The sequence below is a fragment of the Aythya ferina genome (genome assembly GCF_964211825.1).
Source record: "Aythya ferina genome assembly, chromosome: 1".
In the NCBI taxonomy this organism is placed as follows: domain Eukaryota; kingdom Metazoa; phylum Chordata; class Aves; order Anseriformes; family Anatidae; genus Aythya; species Aythya ferina.
Window position 1 is genome coordinate 42,254,852 of NC_140296.1, and position 21,378 is coordinate 42,276,229.

Below are 21,378 nucleotides of genomic sequence, written 5' to 3' on the forward strand. Positions count from 1 at the left end.
AAATGCCTTGGTACATGCTTTTCCCTTCCCTTCCCTTCCCTTCCCTTCCCTTCCCTTCCCTTCCCTTCCCTTCCCTTCCCTTCCCTTCCCTTCCCTTCCCTTCCCTTCCCTTCCCTTCCCTTCCCTTCCCTTCCCTTCCCTTCCCTTCCCTTCCCTTCCCTTCCCTTCCCTTCCCTTCCCTTCCCTTCCCTTCCCTATTTGACTTGCTCTGCCACAAGATATATTTACTTGAAGAAAACATTAGCAATGGCACTACCTGAAATGGAAAAACTGATCATCTCTGGCTGAGGGGAAGTTAAGGTGTTAACCATTTTCAAGCTTTTTTTTTTTTTTTTTTTTTTTCCCAACAACATGACACAGTATTTCCTCAAGCAAAGCTTAGAAAATGGAATGCATAGCCATTTCTATGCTTGAGGATACATTTGCTACCTTTACTGGTTACTTAAGAAGTTCTTACAACTATAAGGATTTTAACCATCAGGTTTATCCTGAAATGGTATTCCTGCCTACTGCCCAGAGCTTGGAGAGCATTTCAAAGCTATAGTGAGCCCCTTGTTGAAAAACGGGTATCTATGTATTAGCGATCTCAGAAATTTCATCAATATCTCACGTAGAACTTCTGCTCCCTGTCCAAGATAATCCACTACAAAATACGATTTCAAGTTACTTATCAAAACACTAACAGTTCTTCAAAAACAATCTTCTTCAGACAACATTATTCCACATGAATTATTCTGAATTAAAGGAAGAATGACTGCAATTTCAGGTAATGAAATGATGAAGAAACAAATTTTATAGTTGAGAGCCAGAAGGTGACATATAGCAATAAAAATTGCTTAAATCAAAATATGCAGCAAAACTATCTAATACTTGAGTATTACTTTGTCAGATTCATTGACACAAAAATTTTCTAAAGGCTTCAGAAAAAAAGTTTATGGTTTTCAAAGCAAAGATTAGATAAATTGATAGTGGTTTAAAATGCACAGATATTTAAAATGGATAATGATTCAAATATTACAAAAAAAAAAAAGTCTGAGTTCACATTTTCAATGTACACAAAAAATTGTACATTCTTTATAAGAAACATACTCCATACAGTTCATTCACAGGTATGCCAATAAAAGGACCTGTTATTTTCTCTATGTGTAAACACTTAAAATGCAGGTGCTGCTGTGTGAGTTTGTTACTCTATGACCTTTTTGTAATACACATTGAGAAATAAGCACTTTTATGTCACAATTCACCTGACTTGTTTTATATATTTACCTGAATATGATATTAATTGTTCTACACAATTTATCTCTGCTGACTATATGCAGGGCATAGATAGCAAGCTCAGATGACATTGTATACTACAAAGATTAAGCTAGCTCATTCTTACCCTTTTTCCCTAAAAATTGAATTAACTGCTTTTCCTACCCTAAGAAGTCAAGGGAGGGTTTACAGTGTAGGAATCTACACTCTGCTTTGCCTTGCATAGACTAGCCTCTCAATCTTAAAAATCACTAATTCTTCTAAAGGTGGCAAAGTTCCAAGCATAAGTATCAATCCGTTACATATCTGCTTTAAACCAGCTTTGAATCTGATTCAACTTAAATGGAGGAGAGAGGGAAATTAAGTGCTGCATTTAAAATTAAAGCAAATTTAACTATTTTTAAATCAACCTCAAACTTTTCAGAATGGCAACAATACCAGTTTATATACAATGAGTATAAATAGCTTCACGAGAGTTCAATGAAGCATACAGAAAAGACAATACAAAGGCAGGCAAGTTTATCACTACATTTAAAATTATCTGCTTCTGTTTGAATCGCTTGCTAGGAAAACATGTAACTTTCATCTCAAAAGTCTGGTGTACCTCCTCATCTCTCTCAGAGAAAATAAGGCAGACAGTGTTCTATTTTTCACATGTCTCTGTCAGTAGATTTTGCTCTTGGGAAGTTTAACATCATCTATTCTTCTATCAGTCATGATCAGTTATGCATAGATGTAGACATGTACTCTTCTTTTCTCTTGCAGTTTTTTTCTTTATTCCATGTGTTTTGATTATTAGTCATGAAATTTGATACAGAAGAAAGTTTGGTCCACATTATATAAAAATTAACTTTAGTTATCGTGATTCAGATTGTATTTTAAAATTAGTAATTTACAAAGTAATATGATTAAGAGATCAACCAGACACTTGCTGTATGTAGGTACAGTAACAACTGCAAAACAGCTTATAACATGGGACAACTGATTGACTACCACATCTTAGAATTTGTTTAAAGGCCTAAAAACTTCATATTGTTTTGTAAAAATTTCTCAAAAATAAGAAAAAATAAAGCAATTTACTTGAAAGGGTGAAGCTAATGGTAAGTTTTGGAGGCTCTTAAAATAACATATGCAGATCTTCCAGCTAATACAAATAAAGCAAATTCAGGGTCAAACTAGTTCACCAAATGTTAATCTAAATTAATTGTCTTTGTAGGTTTTACAGATTCTAGTAAACAAATAAAATTTTATTTCACTTAACTTAGTTTACTTTTGACTCAACAAAAAAGATCTACAAAGCATAAAACAAAAATTGGACCTAAACATCTTTAAGGATGCAAGGTCATCTCAATACTTGAAATGTACTCTGTTCTCAATACAAATACAACTTAATTTTTAAAAATATAAAATCTCACAGTAGAGAAAACTATGATTTTCACAGCATAATTCACATACCAAACAAGATTTCAGTTAGATCTCCAGTCATTGTACATCCTAAGGAAGACAGAGGTAGAGACTGTCTATTCACCTGGGCATTATGGCCTGTCACACATTCTCTTGACTTCTTATCTGAAGTCCCACAGGTGTGCATTCAGCCTTCCAGTTTTCTTAAGTAAATATGTTTTTTATTAGCCAACATGCTAGGCCAGGTTCTTTGTAATAATGACTGCCTGCCTACAAAACATGTAAATCTTTGTGATTTTTCTTAGCTTCTTAACAACTACTAACTTCCACTAACATCTCTGTTTCATGAGTATTGGAAGTACTAAAGAGTAAGAATGCTATAGAACTTAATTGAAAATATTATATCTATTTAAATGAATGTGTATAATGTCTAGATCATGTCCATAGTTGATAAAAATAAATTGACTGCACATATAACAAAGGCGGCAAAACAGTAATGGCTTTTTTGGTTATCTACATTTTTAAAAATTATTCGTTTCTATGCTGTCAGATCTTGAAAGGTCAGTTTGCATAATAAGCATAGAAAAGGTATTTATTCAGTGGTAAAATATAAAGATATTAATTTTAGATGTAAGTAAACAAAGAGTGAAAACTATTATCTGGGAAGGGAAGGGAAGGGAAGGGAAGGGAAGGGAAGGGAAGGGAAGGGAAGGGAAGGGAAGGGAAGGGAAGGGAAGGGAAGGGAAGGGAAGGGAAGGGAAGGGAAGGGAAGGGAAGGGAAGGGAAGGGAAGGGAAGGGAAGGGAAGGGAAGGGAAGGGAAGGGAAGGGAAGGGAAGGGAAGGGAAGGGAAGGGAAGGGAAGGGAAGGGAAGGGAAGGGAAGGGAAGGGAAGGGAAGGGAAGGGAAGGGAAGGGAAGGGAAGGGAAGGGAAGGAGAAAAGAAAAAAAGAAGAGAAAGAGAAGAGAAGAGAAGAGAAGAGAAGAGAAGAGAAGAGAAGAGAAGAGAAGAGAAGAGAAGAGAAGAGAAGAGAAGAGAAGAGAAGAGAAGAGAAGAGAAGAGAAGAGAAGAGAAGAGAAGAGAAGAGAAGAGAAGAGAAGAGAAGAGAAAAGAAAAGAAAAGAAAAGAAAAGAAAAGAAAAGAAAAGAAAAGAAAAGAAAAGAAAAGAAAAGAAAAGAAAAGAAAAGAAAAGAAAAGAAAAGAAAAGAAAAGAAAAGAAAAGAAAAGAAAAGAAAAGAAAAGAAAAGAACAGAGGAAAGGAAAGGAAAGGAAAGGAAAGGAAAGGAAAGGAAAGGAAAGGAAAGGAAAGGAAAGGAAAGGAAAGGAAAGGAAAGGAAAGGAAAGGAAAGGAAAGGAAAGGAAAGGAAAGGAAAGGAAAGGAAAGGAAAGGAAAGGAAAGGAAAGGAAAGGAAAGGAAAGGAAAGGAAAAGAAAAGAAAAGAAAAGAAAAGAAAAGAAAAGAAAAGAAAAGAAAAGAAAAGAAAAGAAAAGAAAAGAAAAGAAAAGAAAAGAAAAGAAAAGAAAAGAAAAGAAAAGAAAAGAAAAGAAAAGAAAAGAAAAGAAAAGAAAAGAAAAGAAGTAAAGAAAAGAAAAGAAAGAAAATAAAAGAAAATAAAAGAAAAGAAAAGAAAAGAAAAGAAAAGAAAAGAAAAGAAAAGAAAAGAAAAGAAAAGAAAAGAAAAGAAAAGAAAAGAAAAGAAAAGAAAAGAAAAGAAAAGAAAAGAAGAAAGAAAAAATATCAGAATGGTGAGAAACTAATAGCAAAGTTTCTCAGGAATCAGGTATTGGATTGGTCTTGTTTAATAAATTCATTAATGTCCAAGGCACATGTGGATGACACAAAGTTGGAAGAGGATTCAGCATAGCACTAAAAGAACTGGATGGTCTTCAGGAAAGATGATGAATTTTAACAGAGCCAAGTGCCAGGTCACTCACTTGGGGACTATAAATAACAGTACATATGCTAAAAGCCAAGAACTCATAAATTGGGAACAAAAAAAGAGGCAAAATATCTGGGTTTATTAGCTGATCTCAGGACAATTATGAACCATCAGTGTAACACAATGAAACAGACAAATACTATTTTCAAACATATCAGGGGATATCAGGGGATTCTGGTAGATCAGAAACTATGACTGACACAAGCTATCATTGTTAGAATCAGACACATAAGGTACTTAGCAGCCACGGAAAGAAAGAAATATGGAGAGGAACATCACCTTATGAAAGTCTATGCTGCAGAGCTCCCAAAGTATGAGTGATTAAGGATGCATCAGGAAAGGCTTTGGCTTCTAACATGTTACTAGCCTAAAAAAGTTACAAAGCACTACTTCTTTCAGTCATATTATTTCACATAATAAAATTGTATTCTTGCTTAAATTCTAATAATCTCATAAATGTATCATTTGATAGTTAAGTGACAATATCACATTGTAAATAATTCAGAGACCTGTTAAGATATTAATCCTTTAAAAAGTCAATAATTTAAGGAATCATAACTTTCCATCAGTGATCCAAAGAGCATACATTGCTGTAATTTGTTCTTTTTTTTCTTGTTGTTGTTGTTTTGTTTGTTTTTATATATGTTTGTTTTACTCATAGAAAATATTTTTCTTGATATTAACTTTTTGATACCTGTGAAATCTTTTACAAAGACATAATATTGTAAATTGTAGTGGCTAATGGTTTTATTTAGTTAGCTTGTTTTAATTTTAAAAAATACAGATTAAGTGCTCTTTTTGGAAGATTTTGCTGTTTAATTTCAGAATTCCAGTCAAAATCTAACTGAAGATTCTATAATTGCTTAAATAGCAGCTACTTTTACAATTGTCCTTAATTAGGTCCCAATTTAGCAAATCATTTGACCATATGCTGAAGTCCCAACGGATTTAAAAATGTGCATAGATTTGTGCAGGTGCATCAGAGCTTGGCTGAACTGGGCTTTAATATTACAGATTTTTCAATTATTTTTAATTTCTGGAACTGGTATAGTCTTTTGAAGTTTCTCATGATTCTCCTAAGTTCTTGGGGATTTCAACTACAATTGCCTCAGACTGTTACATAAAGGGAACTAATTTTTTGAACCATTAATTTATTTCTAAATGCCAAGGTTTGACTTGAGATTGAGGGAAACTTCAGAATAATTTAAAAAGTTAATCAACTAAGAGACAGAAGGAACTATACATAGTGTCACCAAACATTTTAAAATAAGATGGGCCACTCCTTCAACCAATCTCTAGGCAATCTCTAATAGACTTGATAGACTCTGACTAGCATAGAAAACTAAGTAACTTAAATTGTTATGGTTAGCAAACAACTTTTATTTACTACCTCAACTTTTCAAGTAATTTTGCTTCCTTGCAAAACTCTGATGCTTATGGAGCAGAAATCATGATATTTTTTCCATGGCATACTAAACTTTTTTCACAAGTGGAATGTTTACTTTTCCCTTCTGTGAAGCTGAAATTTTATATATATTTGTTTGGGGATACTTATCCTCTGTGCTTTGAGTCTTGTGCAGCCTGTAGTGAGAGATCTCTCTCATCCAAATGAATCAGAAATGGAGACTTGCTTAAGTCCTTATTTCTTCCCCCCAAAAATATCATTTGCTTTGAAAATATGGCTTGAGTATTTGAAAGTATGGCTTGAGTAAATCTATTGCTAAGGTTGGGAAAAAAAATCAGCAAGAAACATGTAAAAAGTGAAGAGGACATGATGATTTACATTTCCTATATCCAACTTGCAAAATGAGTTGGCATTACCAATAAACCCTGCCTTCAAAGACCATAATATAAGCTGCAAGAACAGCAACAAACTATAGTAGGAATTAATATATTTGAGGTCTTTTTATTCACCTCTGGGGGCTAAATGATTCACTGTGCATTCAGTTCACATTTGTAAATTTACTTAGGCGAGTATGGGGGACAAATATTTTTGCTTTTATATTAGAAAAATATTCTGCAACTGAGGAACAGGGCTGTTAGTTCCATAGGCTGGCACTTACACAGATTGAGCATAAAACAAATCTACACATCAGCTTTAAGCAATTCTGAGCATGCCACCTTTAATGCTCTATGGTTGAACTACAGAAGAAAGAAGAAAACAGCAACCAGGATGATCAGGAAGATTATTGGTTTTTGTATTCAGAGACAAACAAATGAGAACAGAAGAGATCAAAAACTCATGAACAAGGTAGGAAAGATTGCAAGGGAACTATCTTATTCTTTCATGTTTGTTCATTAACAACTTGAGAGTACCTATTAAAATCATCAGGCAGCAGGTTTGGAACAAATTATGCAAACATTTTTTTCAACAATGTATGATTAACCCATGAAAATCAATGCCAGAGAATGCTTTGACAGTCAAACTAGTTCTGATCAGAAAGAGATTAAGCAATTTAGGGCCACCTCAGAAAGACAGTCAAGATACAATTCAGGCCAAGATACAATTCAGGCCTGAAAATTTGTAAATCAGTGATTGCTTGAATTTAGTGCGTGCAGCTGTGGAAGGATCTGTATCCTAAAAAGCCTGTACTGGCAAATAATATCAAAAGGGTAACAGATCATGTAATCATATAAATCTGTTCTTCCTTTTATGAGATGTTAATAGACACAAAAGAGTTGTCCTGAAAAAAGAAAAAAAAAAAAAAAAAAAAAAGTTTGTCCAATGGTCCAATGCAGAAATGCTTCAGTTCCATCCAACAGAAATATTGCAGAAATACTGGTGTTTTGTTTATGTTTGTTTGTTTGTTTGTTTTTAGCTTATTTAGAAAGGTTTACTCTGTGAGTACATGAGACACTATAAGGACACACAATAAGGACACAGAAAAGCAGATTTAGTAATTTTACTACACATGCATATTTCTAGATTTAGCTTGCACAAGGTTAATCTGTACTATTCCATGGTTTAATTTTATATTATCATCTATTAATTTGATGAATGAGTTAAAGGTTTGTTAACAGTAAGCAGAAGCTCATATCCAGCTGTATGTAATTCTACAGCTTCAAATGAAGATGAAGAAACATCATTAAACAAAGTTTATTATTATTATTCAGATTTTTCCCCCACAAAAGCTAAATATACTGCTGCAGTCTATCCTATAACCAAGACCAATATTTTAAAGCAAAAAATTATCTGATTATATGTATAATGACACAAAATTTTAAACTGATATTTTGACCTATATAAGTAGGGAATATCCTCTACCAAAAGCAGATAGGAAAAAATGGTCCTTGTTGCTGTATCATAAGGAAACACATTTTATCCACTAGCATCACAATACAAATGGTCTAACATATGTTAATAAAATAATAATGAGTATAGAAATTAAAAACAGATATAAAGTGCTTATTTTTAATGGGAATTAACTACCTTTTTATTTATATCTGTTGAAAGAAAATAATTTTTTTTTGCATTTGGATACATCCTGGTATTTCTAAGACTGGCAAAAGAGACCATAATATCAACAGCTGTCATATTCTATTATCCAAATACACATTTTTGAAATTATTAAAGGTTACATTACCTAGCTTCAGCATCATTGTGTTTCAGTACGTCAGAAATGCTCTCTCTTTGAAGACATTGTTTGTGTGGAAATGTAGCATCAAAAAAAAAAAAAAAAAAAAAAAAAAAAAAACAGTCCTATCCATATTTCTTAAATATCTGTGGTATATCTGTGGTGTTTTTTGTTTTTGTTTTCAAGACAGCCTTTTCACTGGTGTTATAAAACTGGGCTCAAATTATCTTTTATTGAACTTTCAAAATTTTGTTTACAGTAATTTTGTCATTACCAATATTCAAGGGGGCAAAGGAGAGTAGAACTGGATCAAATTCACCTGCATTCTTTCTTTCCTTCATGACTGGGGGGAAAAAAAGACAACAGAAAGCTAAATGACAGAGAGAAAGAAAGGGAGAGAGAGGGAGAGGGAGAGGGAGAGGGAGAGGGAGAGGGAGAGGGAGAGGGAGAGGGAGAGGGAGAGGGAGAGGGAGAGGGAGAGGGAGAGGGAGAGGGAGAGGGAGAGGGAGAGGGAGAGGGAGAGGGAGAGGGAGAGGGAGAGGGAGAGGGAAAAAAAGATTTAGTTGAAAAGTTGTACTTGTTCATGTATCATAGTGGATTTTTGAAAATGGGAGATTCTTATGCCTAGATCCTAAACAGGTATCTTCAAATGCAAAATGCAGCTTATCCTCTACTAAATCAGTGATAGATATTTTCATTGATCATAGCAATACACTCATTCAATTAATTTTGCTTCTGTTGTAGCCTAAGGCAAAAATCCTGTTCAATTCATTGACATCAGGATCAGCATAATTATAATTTAAATAAATAAATAAATAAATGTGCAGTTTTCTAAAATTTAACCCATTGAAAGGGGGGCAGGGAGAGAGGGGGGAAGAAACACATTTTCAGAAAAACAAAGACAGTATTTCACTTAGGCTTTCATAACTGCTTGTCCATGTGAGTTGTATCTATACTGGCAATCAAAATTAGACCACAAAATAACATAATGGACATGGATTTTATTACTTTAATTTGATCATAGATCCAATAATGAAGGAAAGGCAGATAAAATTGACTAACTTAATATTTATGTGAACTTGAACTACTGAAGAGATTAGTACTTTTTACCCAGTTAAGCTTCCAAATGTCAGCTGTCATTACAGGACCTGCCAAAAAAAGCAAATGATACCAATGTTGAACTTGTAACATGAGCGTTGGACCCTTTTAGTGAGAAACAAAACATGCAAGTTAAACCAGGAAAAGGCATTGCTTCCTGGCTTTACATGAAGGACAAATCTATGTCTTGGTCCAGCCATAATAAATTACCTTTTGCCAGGATAGATCATCTTGGTTTCCTCTATATGAAATGTCAATGGAAGTTATTGACAAATGTCAGTGGAAAGTAAAAAGACACAGTCAGTTTAGATTTTTGAAAAGGAAAGGACCGCAAGCAACATGAACATCTGGGCACTCTCCACCTCTCTTACAGATCATACCAAAAAGAAAAAATCAGAGTTCTGCCAACCTTGTAAGTTTAGCAAATTCAATGTCTTCAAAGAAAAAATCTGTCTAATGGCAATGCAATATTAAGACCAAAAGACTGACTGTAGTAGCCTTGAAATTCAACAATAGTGCAGTACTAGTACTGGTAACTGGGATATCCATAGCTCTACCAGTGCAGATGAACATCTATTTCTAGTGAAAATGCAAAACTCTGTGCATTTTCTGGCAATGAGGACAATTCCAGCTCATGGAGCAGTCCATGCTTCTTGACAAGTAGCCAATGAATACAAAAGGTTAGCATAAAACCTTTATGAAACCTTTACAAAAACCTTTATAAAACCATATTAGCCAACTGAGAATAAAGACATATGCTCAGATGTTACCACTGTAAAAAAAAAAAAAAAAAAAACCACACATTTGCTTCCAATAAGGAATATAACTAGCAGCCAATCAAAAGACTTGCAACCACTTTTTCAGCAGGTGAAGATCTGTGTAATACAATGTTATAGTTTTGTAATTGTTTAATTATATTTGCTTCAGCTAACTAAAAGGACCCCAGCATAACCAAAAATGTATGCATTGTCCCATCAATGAAAGCTCCAGGAGACCACAGATGCTGTCTCAGTGACAAGGTAACTCCCTTTTGCTGAGAGAAATCCCATGTACGAGAAAAACAAGTTAGTGTATCAGATTTCAAAACAGAAGAGTTTCTCCAGTGTGGAAAGAACATGCTTCAAATATACAGAGGGTGCATATGTGTGTATGCATGCATGCATATATATAGATGTGTTTATGTGCATGCTCACACACCACTTACCACTTTTCACAATGATTCAGTAAGTGATCTAATAGGTAACCTTATACATTGAAAAAGTTGTCATGCAACAGAAACTTCAAAAACTTTATTCTGCATAGCATTAGAAAGCAATCCACAATGACTGTTCCCAAATGACTGCATAAGTATCTAGATCATAATAGGCTTGAGCCGAAGAGAGTGACAGGACTCTTATTCCAGTTCAGAGAAAAGAATTTGGGAACTTGTATGTGATGAATGCTCATAAAAAAGTTTCTCTTTCAGTGTTTCATGAACTCTGGTCATGAGACTGGAAGACAGATTTAGTATAATACTTCTGCTTATATCAGACTGAGGAGTGGGAGAACACGCACATTCTAACCAGAAGCATTTTTTCTTCCTCCTTTTCAATCGCGATTACAACTTTTGGATTTGTTATTCTGTTTTCATGTTATTGTGCATATATGCACATGTAATCCTAAAGTAAAGTAACTCATGAATCACGTTCTTTACAGATTTGTAGAGCTACTTTTTTGATTTACTTGTGTTTTTTGTTTTTTGTTGTTTTTTTTTTGGTTGCTGGGTTGGGTTTTTTTTTGGGGGGTGTTTGTTTTTGTTTTTCCATTTGACTGGCTGTATTCAGGGTTTTGACCATCTCATACCTACAAATGCACACACACACCAAAGAAAAAAAATATGTTTTAAGGTTGAAACTTTAAAACATGCTTATTCTCTTCCCAGACTCTTCAGGATCACTCTAATGAGTCTATTCTTAGGAAACATGCTACAACTCTAGACAAACAATTTAGACTAACTCCTTGAACTGTGAGCTGGTGCTGTGCCCACACTCATTACACAGTACACAGTGTGGTGATTGATATTAGAGGGACCAAGAATGGCTTCTTCGTGTCCAACTAGACAGAAGGCTTGAATTGTGGTATCTCATCATAGTGCCATGCAAGAGTTCCTACAAGTTTGTAACTCATCTTTATGTTGCTTATCTTTTGATAACCAAGTTTTATGACACAGAATACTGTAAAAAGTGACAATGGTCAGAAGGTTGGCTTAAATGTTTTCTCATGATTAATAGAATATTGTGTTCCTATAAAACTGCTTTTGGAGGAATGGTAGAAACTAGTTTTAGTAGGAAGAAGCTACATAACAACCGTTAAGTTGTAAGCATTTATTCTGATGCAAGCTTTGTGTGATTTATAGAGAATTCTACCTCTGGCATGAGAAAAGTTACAGAGTATGACTTCAGTTTCCTTATGACTGACTACTTTGTAAAAGTCCTATGACTACTACTACAAAGATTTACGGAGTTAAAAAAAAAATAGTATTTTTAATAGGAAACATTACATGTGTGTATTTCAGAAACTACGTATTTCTGCTTTCAGAAGGGAGATGGAGAGGAGCAGATTGACTATAATACGATGTTTTTAAGTAAACATAATATAACTTAGCTATTGTTACAAGAACTTCACAGACACTCATGTGAAGCCTCAGTATAGGTCTTAGTCTAATTTTGCAAATGAAAAGGAGATGGCACCATTTCTGTGCCTCTCAGAACAGAACTTGATGCCACTGGGCTGTGAAGCTAAACAGAGCTCAGTCATCAACAGCCACAACATACAATAAATAAATGAAATTCTCAGCGCAGCTACTATCTACATTCCTCAAGGAAGGCCAGTATGAAACATAAAATATTTCACAGGGCCTCACATATGGCAGATTTAAGTATTCATTTAATGTAGCCTCTTCTATTTCTTTCTTGTCTTTTACTTTCTGATTCCCTCTATTTAGTATCTTTAGTATATTAGTATCTTTTTTGAAGTAAAAAAAAAAAAAAAAACCTATCTTTAGATACAATCAGTTAAAAAGATATTAAAAAAAAGCTTTCTATTGCTATGATTCGAATTGTTGCACTACTTGTTTTGTATTAACAGCCAAATAAATCAAAAGATGACACTATACAGTATAAAAGTACTATCACAAATAGCTGTTTACATGGATTTTAAATATTTTGATAATGTGCAATGTGCAAATTACCAAGATATGAAGAGAAGTTTGGAGACTTACATTGTGCAAGAATGAGGTTCGTACACTATTTATCCTCTGTTTATTTTTACTAATCCAAATTATTACAATAAAAGAATAGCAATATGTGGTCACATAATTAGCTCTTACAATAATTAGAAGGGGAAAAAAGCCCTCACTGAAGCAAACATGCATTTCTGTGCAATTTAAACAGGAAGTCCTCAATGATTAACATTAATTGAGAAAAGGCATTTCTAGAAAAAAAAAAAAAAAAAAAATCCCGTGTGAAACATTAAACAAACTTATCTGATATTTATGTTTTTTTCTTTAATAATTAATGAAATGTAAATAGTCAAGGGAGTCTAGAGTTTTGCTTTGCAACTAGCTACTATTATAAATGGCAGTCAGATGTTTACAGAATACCCAGAACCCTTTTGTGTGGAAGGAGGTTACAAATCTGCCCCTTTTCCCTGTTCAAAGTCAAAAATAATGGTGCCTGATCCCCAGAGCATTCATTGCAAGAACTGTTTGCATATTCAGTTATTGTTTCTGCTGCGTCAGTCATCTGCTGAAGTTCACTCTAATGTGGCCCTGATCAATTCTGCCAGCTGTGCTTAAGTGCTGTTTACTATAATAACATCACACTGCATTCTTATTTGGCGACAACAGCTATGACAGCACCTAAATGCATCGAGAAGCCAAGATTTTATCATCTACACAGATCAAATTGGAATTGTTTATGGAGGACAGTGTTGTTCTATTTCTGTCCTTTCTAGTGAATACCAATACCACAATAATGGCTTTGCCAAAAGCATTACTACTCTGCCCTTTCTAATAAGTGAAGGTCTTGTTGATCTAAATACTCTATAGGGCATGGAAATGATTTCGTTATTGCAGCATATGAGTTTTCACTGGATTAGAGAGAGAATTTAGAAGACTGATAGATTAGATAAAGAAAAAAGAATTTGTATCACTCAAGAAAGTATAAAAATATTTTGTTAATGTGCAAATATATTTGTTAAGATTAGAAGAATAATGTAATTATGCAATTTTAGATGGAGAAAAAAAAAAAAGGCAAAAAAAAAAAAAGCCAGAGTAATTGAATAACAACAGAAATGCTTGGTGTGGCACAAAGGCCTCCAAACACATTTGCAACATTTCAAAGTAGTTTCATATATTTTTCCCAATATGCCCAACGGTTCTCTTGGCCATATGTTAAACAAATCAAATGTCTTCAATACAGAAGCATGGTGAAAAAGACATAAATAATGAACCTGACTCTTCTTCTACTGAAATCAGTTATAAATACAGCAATAGGATCTTGTCCTGGGAGTTATTTTTTACACTGTGATAACACCCCACAGTATGTTAGATGTTTTCCAAACACAGATGAAGACACATTTCCGGACAGCATACATATAAAAAGACAATGACAGATGAAGCAGAGGAGGGGCAAGAAGAATAATATATCCACAAAAAGGTTGTAATTTGGGGATGCATAGGTCTTAATAGCCTCATTATTTTTATTTTGAGGGACGGGGGTTCTTCCATTATCTTTTAGTTTTAATGCTGAGTTCCCCTCAGTTTATCCTGCCACTGTTCAGTCTTTCTTTTTTGTTCTCACAGCAGCTTCTAGTTACTGCTGAACTGTCCTTTTCCCCTACAATGTTAGTATTCAGTCCACCCCTTTCCATAAAGACAGGCAAGTCTTCACACAGCATGCTGAAATGAAGGGATAGGTTGTGGGGAACTGTGAACATGCAATCATAGGACTGAAGCTAAGGAAACTTAATAGGAGTAACACAGGGCTTTGAAGACCATCCGGGAAAGAGCATTTAGCTGTCATGGAGAGATGCTGAGAATGTATGGAGACAGTTCTTGAAAACTAAAAAGAAAGGAGACGGAAGGAGGAAAGGTATTTAGAGATATGGAGTGAAGGGTAGTTAGGTGAGACCTTGAAGGAAATTTCAAAGATCAGCTTCCTATAATAGAGGAGCTGGGGTTCAAGGAGATTGGTGTGGCCATGATTGACAGACATATTCTGAAGAGGCTGAAATATGTCATAAACTTCTCACAAGCACCTTTCTACACTGCAGTGAAAATTCTCTCGACTACATAGAAATGACCAAAAATCTTGACTGTGTGCTGCATCAAAAAAACAGCCGGAATAAAACAAGAAAACTTTCAGAACACTCATCTTGCTCCAGCAGTTGCCCGAGTAGTGCAGAGAGGTGTTCAGAGTAAGGTACAGAAAGAAACTAAAAAGACAAGGCAGAGAAATGGCATAAGTTGCATAAAACAAATAATAATAAAAAAAAAAAGTGGTTGGTATGAATAACAGAGGAAGCATTAAAGGTAAGCTTCAGCAAAAAGAGGTAGGGAACAGGGAATTAACAGCAAGGGACATTTCAAAATAAACCACCACTAAGTAATACTAATTAAAATAGGTGCTACAAAAGAATTAAGTTAAATATCACTCTCCCCAGTGGCTACACAGAAGAGAATTCAAGAGAATATAAAGAAATTCTGCATTCATTCCGTGGGGAGGAAATGTAAGAGTTCACAGAAGCTCACTTGGTAATGCTCCCAATTCTACAATCATAGACGCAGCTGAACTGCAGCTGAACTAAATCAACAAAGCCACATACAAAAGTCACATGTTCTAAAGTGGCACTCAGCTATAGATGGCCTGCATTAAGAGTGTACTTTAAGACCAATATTTAATTCTTTTTCTTGTGGGGATTTTATGCAACTTTCTATTTTGATTTGCAAACCTGATGATGATGATGATGAAGATAACAGAAATAATAATAGAAAAATGGTAAATAAATTTGTAAATAATAGTGATGTGCTCTGAATTCTAAACTTTCGGTTAACTGCTGTCAAGTTATTGAACTTTTTCAGAATAATACAGAGAACATGGATAAATCTTAATATGCACTCATGTCATACATTATAACAGCACAGAAGGCTCCTTCTAAGGAACTGCAGAGCATGCCATGTCTGTGTATTAAAAATACTGCACATTCAGCTATTACAGATCCATAATATATAGTCAATTTGCACTGATATCAAAACAGATTATAAATTCTTATTAAAACATGAAAGCAACAATGCCTATTAAAATTCCAGTAACACTAACATAATTTTATAGCTGAAGGAATTGCAACACTGACAAAGGTATTCTAATTTTTCTTTCTTAAATGTCTGAATATAAAGAATAAACACACTTCACATAGCTATGAAAGACCAATTCAGAAAACTGATGAAGATACCGAATTCACAATGTAGCTGACTGGAGTTATGAGCCCTTAGATAGTTACAGGATGTCCTTAGCACTTTAGAAGATACAGCCAACATGTAATTTCTATTCTTTTTCTTCATTCTCTTCAAAATTTTGAAAATCAGCAAATGACATTTTACGCATTCCTCTGCTAATCTCTTATATGCCAAATTTAAATTGAGAGTGATTATTTACAGTATATGTATAAACTATGGAAGGCAGGAGGTAGTATCTGCAGATCAGACCTTTGCTTTAGCTGGGTTAAATAGTTAGATCATTGCTTATATGTATAGATAAAATGCTCTTTCATCATGGCCTTCCAGAAAACATGACATTTGTCTAAATTCATCATCGGGTTGCCAGGCAGACTCCAAAACAAAAATAATTCATTCAAACTGTTTAATCTACTCAGTGCAGATTGACAGTATCTTTATATATTTTTGAAAGCTCTTTTAACATTAACTGATACTTTAGTGTGGGAAGAAACTAAAAGCTTTCTACATATAAAAGTTCATCGTTTACCTTCTTACAGCTATCAGATAAAAGCATAAGGGCAATGAAGCCACAGCTCTCAGATATATTACTCCCAAAGGACAGAACCCAAATGCATCAGAATCAGTAAAGGCAGCAGGTGTGAGCTTTGACTAAAGAACAAATGTTATACAAGAAAAAGATGCCTGAGAGGAGGTAACCAAATCTATTAACAGTCCTGTGCATGAAACAGAAGGGCCCTGTATCTCAAGTGAAATGACTCTCACTAGAGGTAAATATATAATTAAATGTGAACACAACTTCAAATGTTTCAGTGAACTTTCTTATGAATGGATTGCAACACACAATGACAGAACTCCCTCAATTCCGCTTTTCAATAACTCCAAGGCACTAGGGATGTGACAGCATGATGAATACCACAACAGACAGCTCCAATATGGTACCATTTTACCAGATCAATATCTCACTGCAATATAGAAAAAAGAAGCTGATATTAGTCTACACAGTGTATTACAGATGAGGTACATTTCTTCTTACTGCACTCATGCTGAACCAAAGCAATAATTCATAGATGCCTTTAAAACGTTTGCACACAAGCACATGCAAAAAAAAAAAAAAAAAAAAAAAAAAAAAAAAAAAAAAAAAAGGCTAATCTTTGCTTCAACATCTGTTTGAATGTGTAATAGCTTAAAGCAATAAGTACGTGGGTTTCTATGTATGTATCTATTAATCTACCTATGTATACCATAAACACAATAATAAACATATCTAGAGACAGTACAGGGATTTCTGTGTGCTGCACAGTTCCTTCAGGAACAGTTTTCTTAAGGAACAGATTACTTTATATTAATCAAACATTTCTTAGCAAGTCAGTATGCTGCTTCTTCCCCCTTTTTCTATAAAGATATAAAGATATATGAACATTTCTAACTGAAGCTACAGTGGGTACTGTTTTAAAAGTCTTCATTTGCCAACAGCAATCACAGGTTTTTTTTTCCCTTGTACTCCAAATAGGAAGTGAGTGGGAGATCTCAGTTACTGCTGTGTGATAAGTGCTTGCAAATTTAACCTTTTTATAGCAACTACTGTAGCTTTCAAAATAGAAAACAAATATGACACCTTGGTAAAAATAATATGTTTAAGGGTAGCAGAAGGCAATTATAACATAGATATTAACAAAATACTGGTTTGCTTTCCATCTAACACAGTATTTTCATAAGAAAAGTAACAGAAAAAAATATGTATATATGCTTAGGTTCTTAGGTCTGAATAATAATATTCGACTTTATTTCACTCTGATGATGTCATAAATGCCTGTCATATTTAAAGTAACAGGTATAGTTGGACAGCTTAAATAATATAGCTATTTTTATCCCCGAGAATGTGAAATATAACAAAAAATAAATTAATTAGTTAATTCTGCTCTTTGACAGCTAATTTCTCTTGATTGCTCCAATTTCCCATACAGAGTATATAACTAATAATTTAATTTAAACTTCTGATACATTCAAAAATACCTACAGATTATGTGACATTTTACATCTTCTTTCTCTTTTCTTCCCTCCCTCTGTCCTCCCCCAATTTGGTTTATTTTTTTTCAAAGATGATACTGCCTAAAGATACAGTCTGTTTAGAAATACAAGCTGAAATTACTATGTAATGTGAAATTAATTTTTAAACTTAATTATGTATATAGTTAATATCACATCATTACTAATGAGTAGTTAAAAACACTTTGTGAAAACTAACTGTGATGTGGTAAGATGAAAGAGGAGCTAAACATCTTATCATAGCAAATAAAACCAGAGCCAAACCATTTAATTCCATCCCTGGCTTTTAGTTATGTACCTGTATACCACAGACCATCACCAGAACAATAATGGCGACAAATATCAAGTGCCAGAGTTTCCTACAGGAAGGTATCACAAATTGAATAATCATATGAAATTAGACCAAATCCCAATGAACTGAGATGTCTATAGTTCAGAAATGTGTCAAAGATTTGAATTTTAGGACTCAAATTACTCAGGAGTCTCTCTAGAACAGAAGGAAGACAAGTGTAATATACATCCTTCCAAGTGAGTTTCATGGAAAAGGGTTTGAAAACTCAGGAAATAAAAAAATACAATAAAATCACAATAGAATTCATATACTAAAAATGCCAACAAAATACTTCTTGGGGTTTGTTAGGGTCTCAAAGTGATTGCAAAGCATAGCAGTTATCTACTAAATGAAAGATTTGAAAATAATGTGCTGTCTACAGGTTCTTTCATAAACCTTCCAGACATACAAAAGTGTGGAACATGATGAATTAGAAACACAGATTCTCCAACTCTGTATATACTTTGAGCATGTATTACTTAATGGGTAAAGAAGCAACAATTTAATGCTCTAAATGGAAGCCTTAAACAGGTGCGAGATGCAGAACGGAAGAAATCAAATATCGGGATTTGAACTCATATTAAGATATAAATCACACAAGACTGCAATACCAAACCACACCAAAAGATTATGTATGACCAGCCACATGATGTCACAACAATTTGCATATGATTGGGCTAGCAACAATGGCTCATTTCACTCATTGGCTTTTTCCATACATGTTTTTTATTGGTAGCACCAATAAATCTTAAGAGCATAAAAGTTATCAACAAGTTTATTTACTAGGCTATCTAAAATTATATCTTCTAACTTTGTAATAGAGAATTTGTACATATTTCAAGGTGCCTTGATTGAAGGGTTCAGATTGAAGCCTTATTTACATAGTTGCTTTTTTTGGTTTTACAGTAAGCAATTGACCAGATTCTGGGTGCCATTCAAACAGCAAAGTTTTTGACCTGAAGAGGCAAGATGCTGAGGCTGACATACTGAAGACAAAAAGAATACAAGACAATTGATCAAGCTGGTACTTTATATATGCATATACATATGTAAATACATCCATTCAATTTGACATGACTGCTAAAAGTTATACTCATGCATGGGTATTACTGAGTTGAGATCTGACTTCTGAAATACCCTACACCGAGGAAGGGAAAATAACTCTGTATATGTTGGACAATATTATGTTAAAATGTGTCAGTCTCATTTTCAAAACTAAATTCCTGATAATGAATAATTATGTACAGAAAAGTGAATAAACACACACACACAAAAAGTTTTAAGTAAATGACGTACACACATTTTTCATTTAACCATTATGAGGCAAATTCAGACATATTAATCACTAAGATTGAAGAAACTGAATGAAAAGCCTAGAATGATATTATTTATTTACACTGCTGCAAAATCACCCTTATGATCTGGGAATCTTTTATTCCATTTAGGAAAATACCTAACTGTTTAAATGTGGATTTAATTAGTTTTATAGCTTTATGGACCCTGAGCCACTGTAACAGAATCCTTCTGGTTCAATTTCCTTTGTTCCATATTCTTTAAAATACCATAAAACCTAATTTACAAGAAATTATAAGAACTTTCCTATACTCAGTATAAGCTGATTAAGCATAGTATGCATGCTAAGTTATTATGGACATTTCTAAACAAGATGTACTCCATGAAAGACTTGCAAAATCTCTGAAACACCAATTATTACATACAATGTCAAATACTAAGCAAAAAAAAACTTTTAAATGAGCAGGATTTTACCCTGACATTATAAGCTATTTAGGTTTTGTATAGTCCTTAGTACGATGAGACCTATGAATATGGCTTTGTGGAGCTCTGATGACAAATCAGTATTCTAATAATCTGAGTGAATACAACTGGTTTGTGAAGTCCATGGTTTTGAAATTCTTACACATTTTTCCATAAAATTTTTGTCCTAAAACTAGTCAGCATTTTTGAAATCCTGAAATATAATTACCTTACAAAAACAAAGAAACAAAAAAATCTAGTATCTTTTTTTTTTTTTTATGAAGTAGATACAGAAGAAAAAAATCTATCATGTTTTTGTTGATAGTAACATTGGGAGATAAGCATTATAAGATTTAAAAAATGAAACCACTGAAATGCATTAGAAGACCTAAGGCATAAGAGGAAAAAAAAAAAAAAAAGAGAGAAAAACTTAAGATTCCACTTTCTTTAGTAGTAATAAACCCATTTCAAGACAAACATCCAAAACATCCAAGATTTGTTAAATGCTATTTTTGCTATTAGTTAGTACTTCATCATGAATCATCTTTGTGCCTTTAGTGATTTCTAAATACACAGAGGCAGATTATGTGTACGTCACAGGCTAATGAAAGATAATTTCTCTGGAACAAGAAGAAAATATTTATGAAAGCTTGTCAAATTCAACATAAACGTAATTGCACATAAACTCAAAGTATATTTTTTCATCTAAATAATACATAATCACATAGCTTAAGTTGAAACATCATTTAGGAAATCCTTAGTAATGTGAATAGCAAGGGTTGTAATTCAGAAAAATCATAAGTAGTTACAACTTAACTTTTAAAACAAGTATCTCAGATTTGTGCAAGATGCACAAATGCAAGTTCTTTTAAAAAGTTTTTTTTTTAATTACTTCAGCTTTTAGAAATGGAAAGTCGGAATTCTTAGATTTTCAGAATCTATTCCGAGGAGCTGCTCATGTGCATTCCAAGAGCACATACTAGTGAACTCCCACTCACATTATGTTGTTGCAAGTCTTTGTCTCTTTTCCTGTAGTCCTGTTTAAATTCTCACCTTGCTCTGCCCTTGTCATCAAGTCATTCAAGCACAAAGCAGGGAGCACGGGAGTGTTTACTCATTTCCCAAGTCCATTATCTTACACATTAATCACTGGTCTGGAACTTTTGGACAATGCTGAATCTGTTACCTTTTTTTTTTTTTTTTTTTTTTTTTCTGGCTGCTTTTCTCTTGGGTCCGATAGTTCACTGATTCCAAGCTGTACTTACACTGGATGACCTTTACATATGATTATTTAGCTACTCCCTTTCTTTTTCTTTTCTTTTCTTTTCTTTTCTTTTCTTTTCTTTTCTTTTCTTTTCTTTTCTTTTCTTTTCTTTTCTTTTCTTTTCTTTTCTTTTCTTTTCTTTTCTTTTCTTTTCTTTTCTTTTCTTTTCTTCTTTTCTCTTAAAAAAAATAAACAAATGCATGAAGTTCGCAACAGCGT

General features: G+C 33.6%; 1 protein-coding gene across 8 annotated transcripts in view; it reads right to left on the reverse strand.

The window, feature by feature from the left end:
• Positions 1–21,378, reverse strand: part of DACH1 (dachshund family transcription factor 1) — a 375,913-nt gene that overhangs the window by 258,846 nt on the left and 95,689 nt on the right. The gene's annotated exons all lie outside the window — the stretch shown is intronic.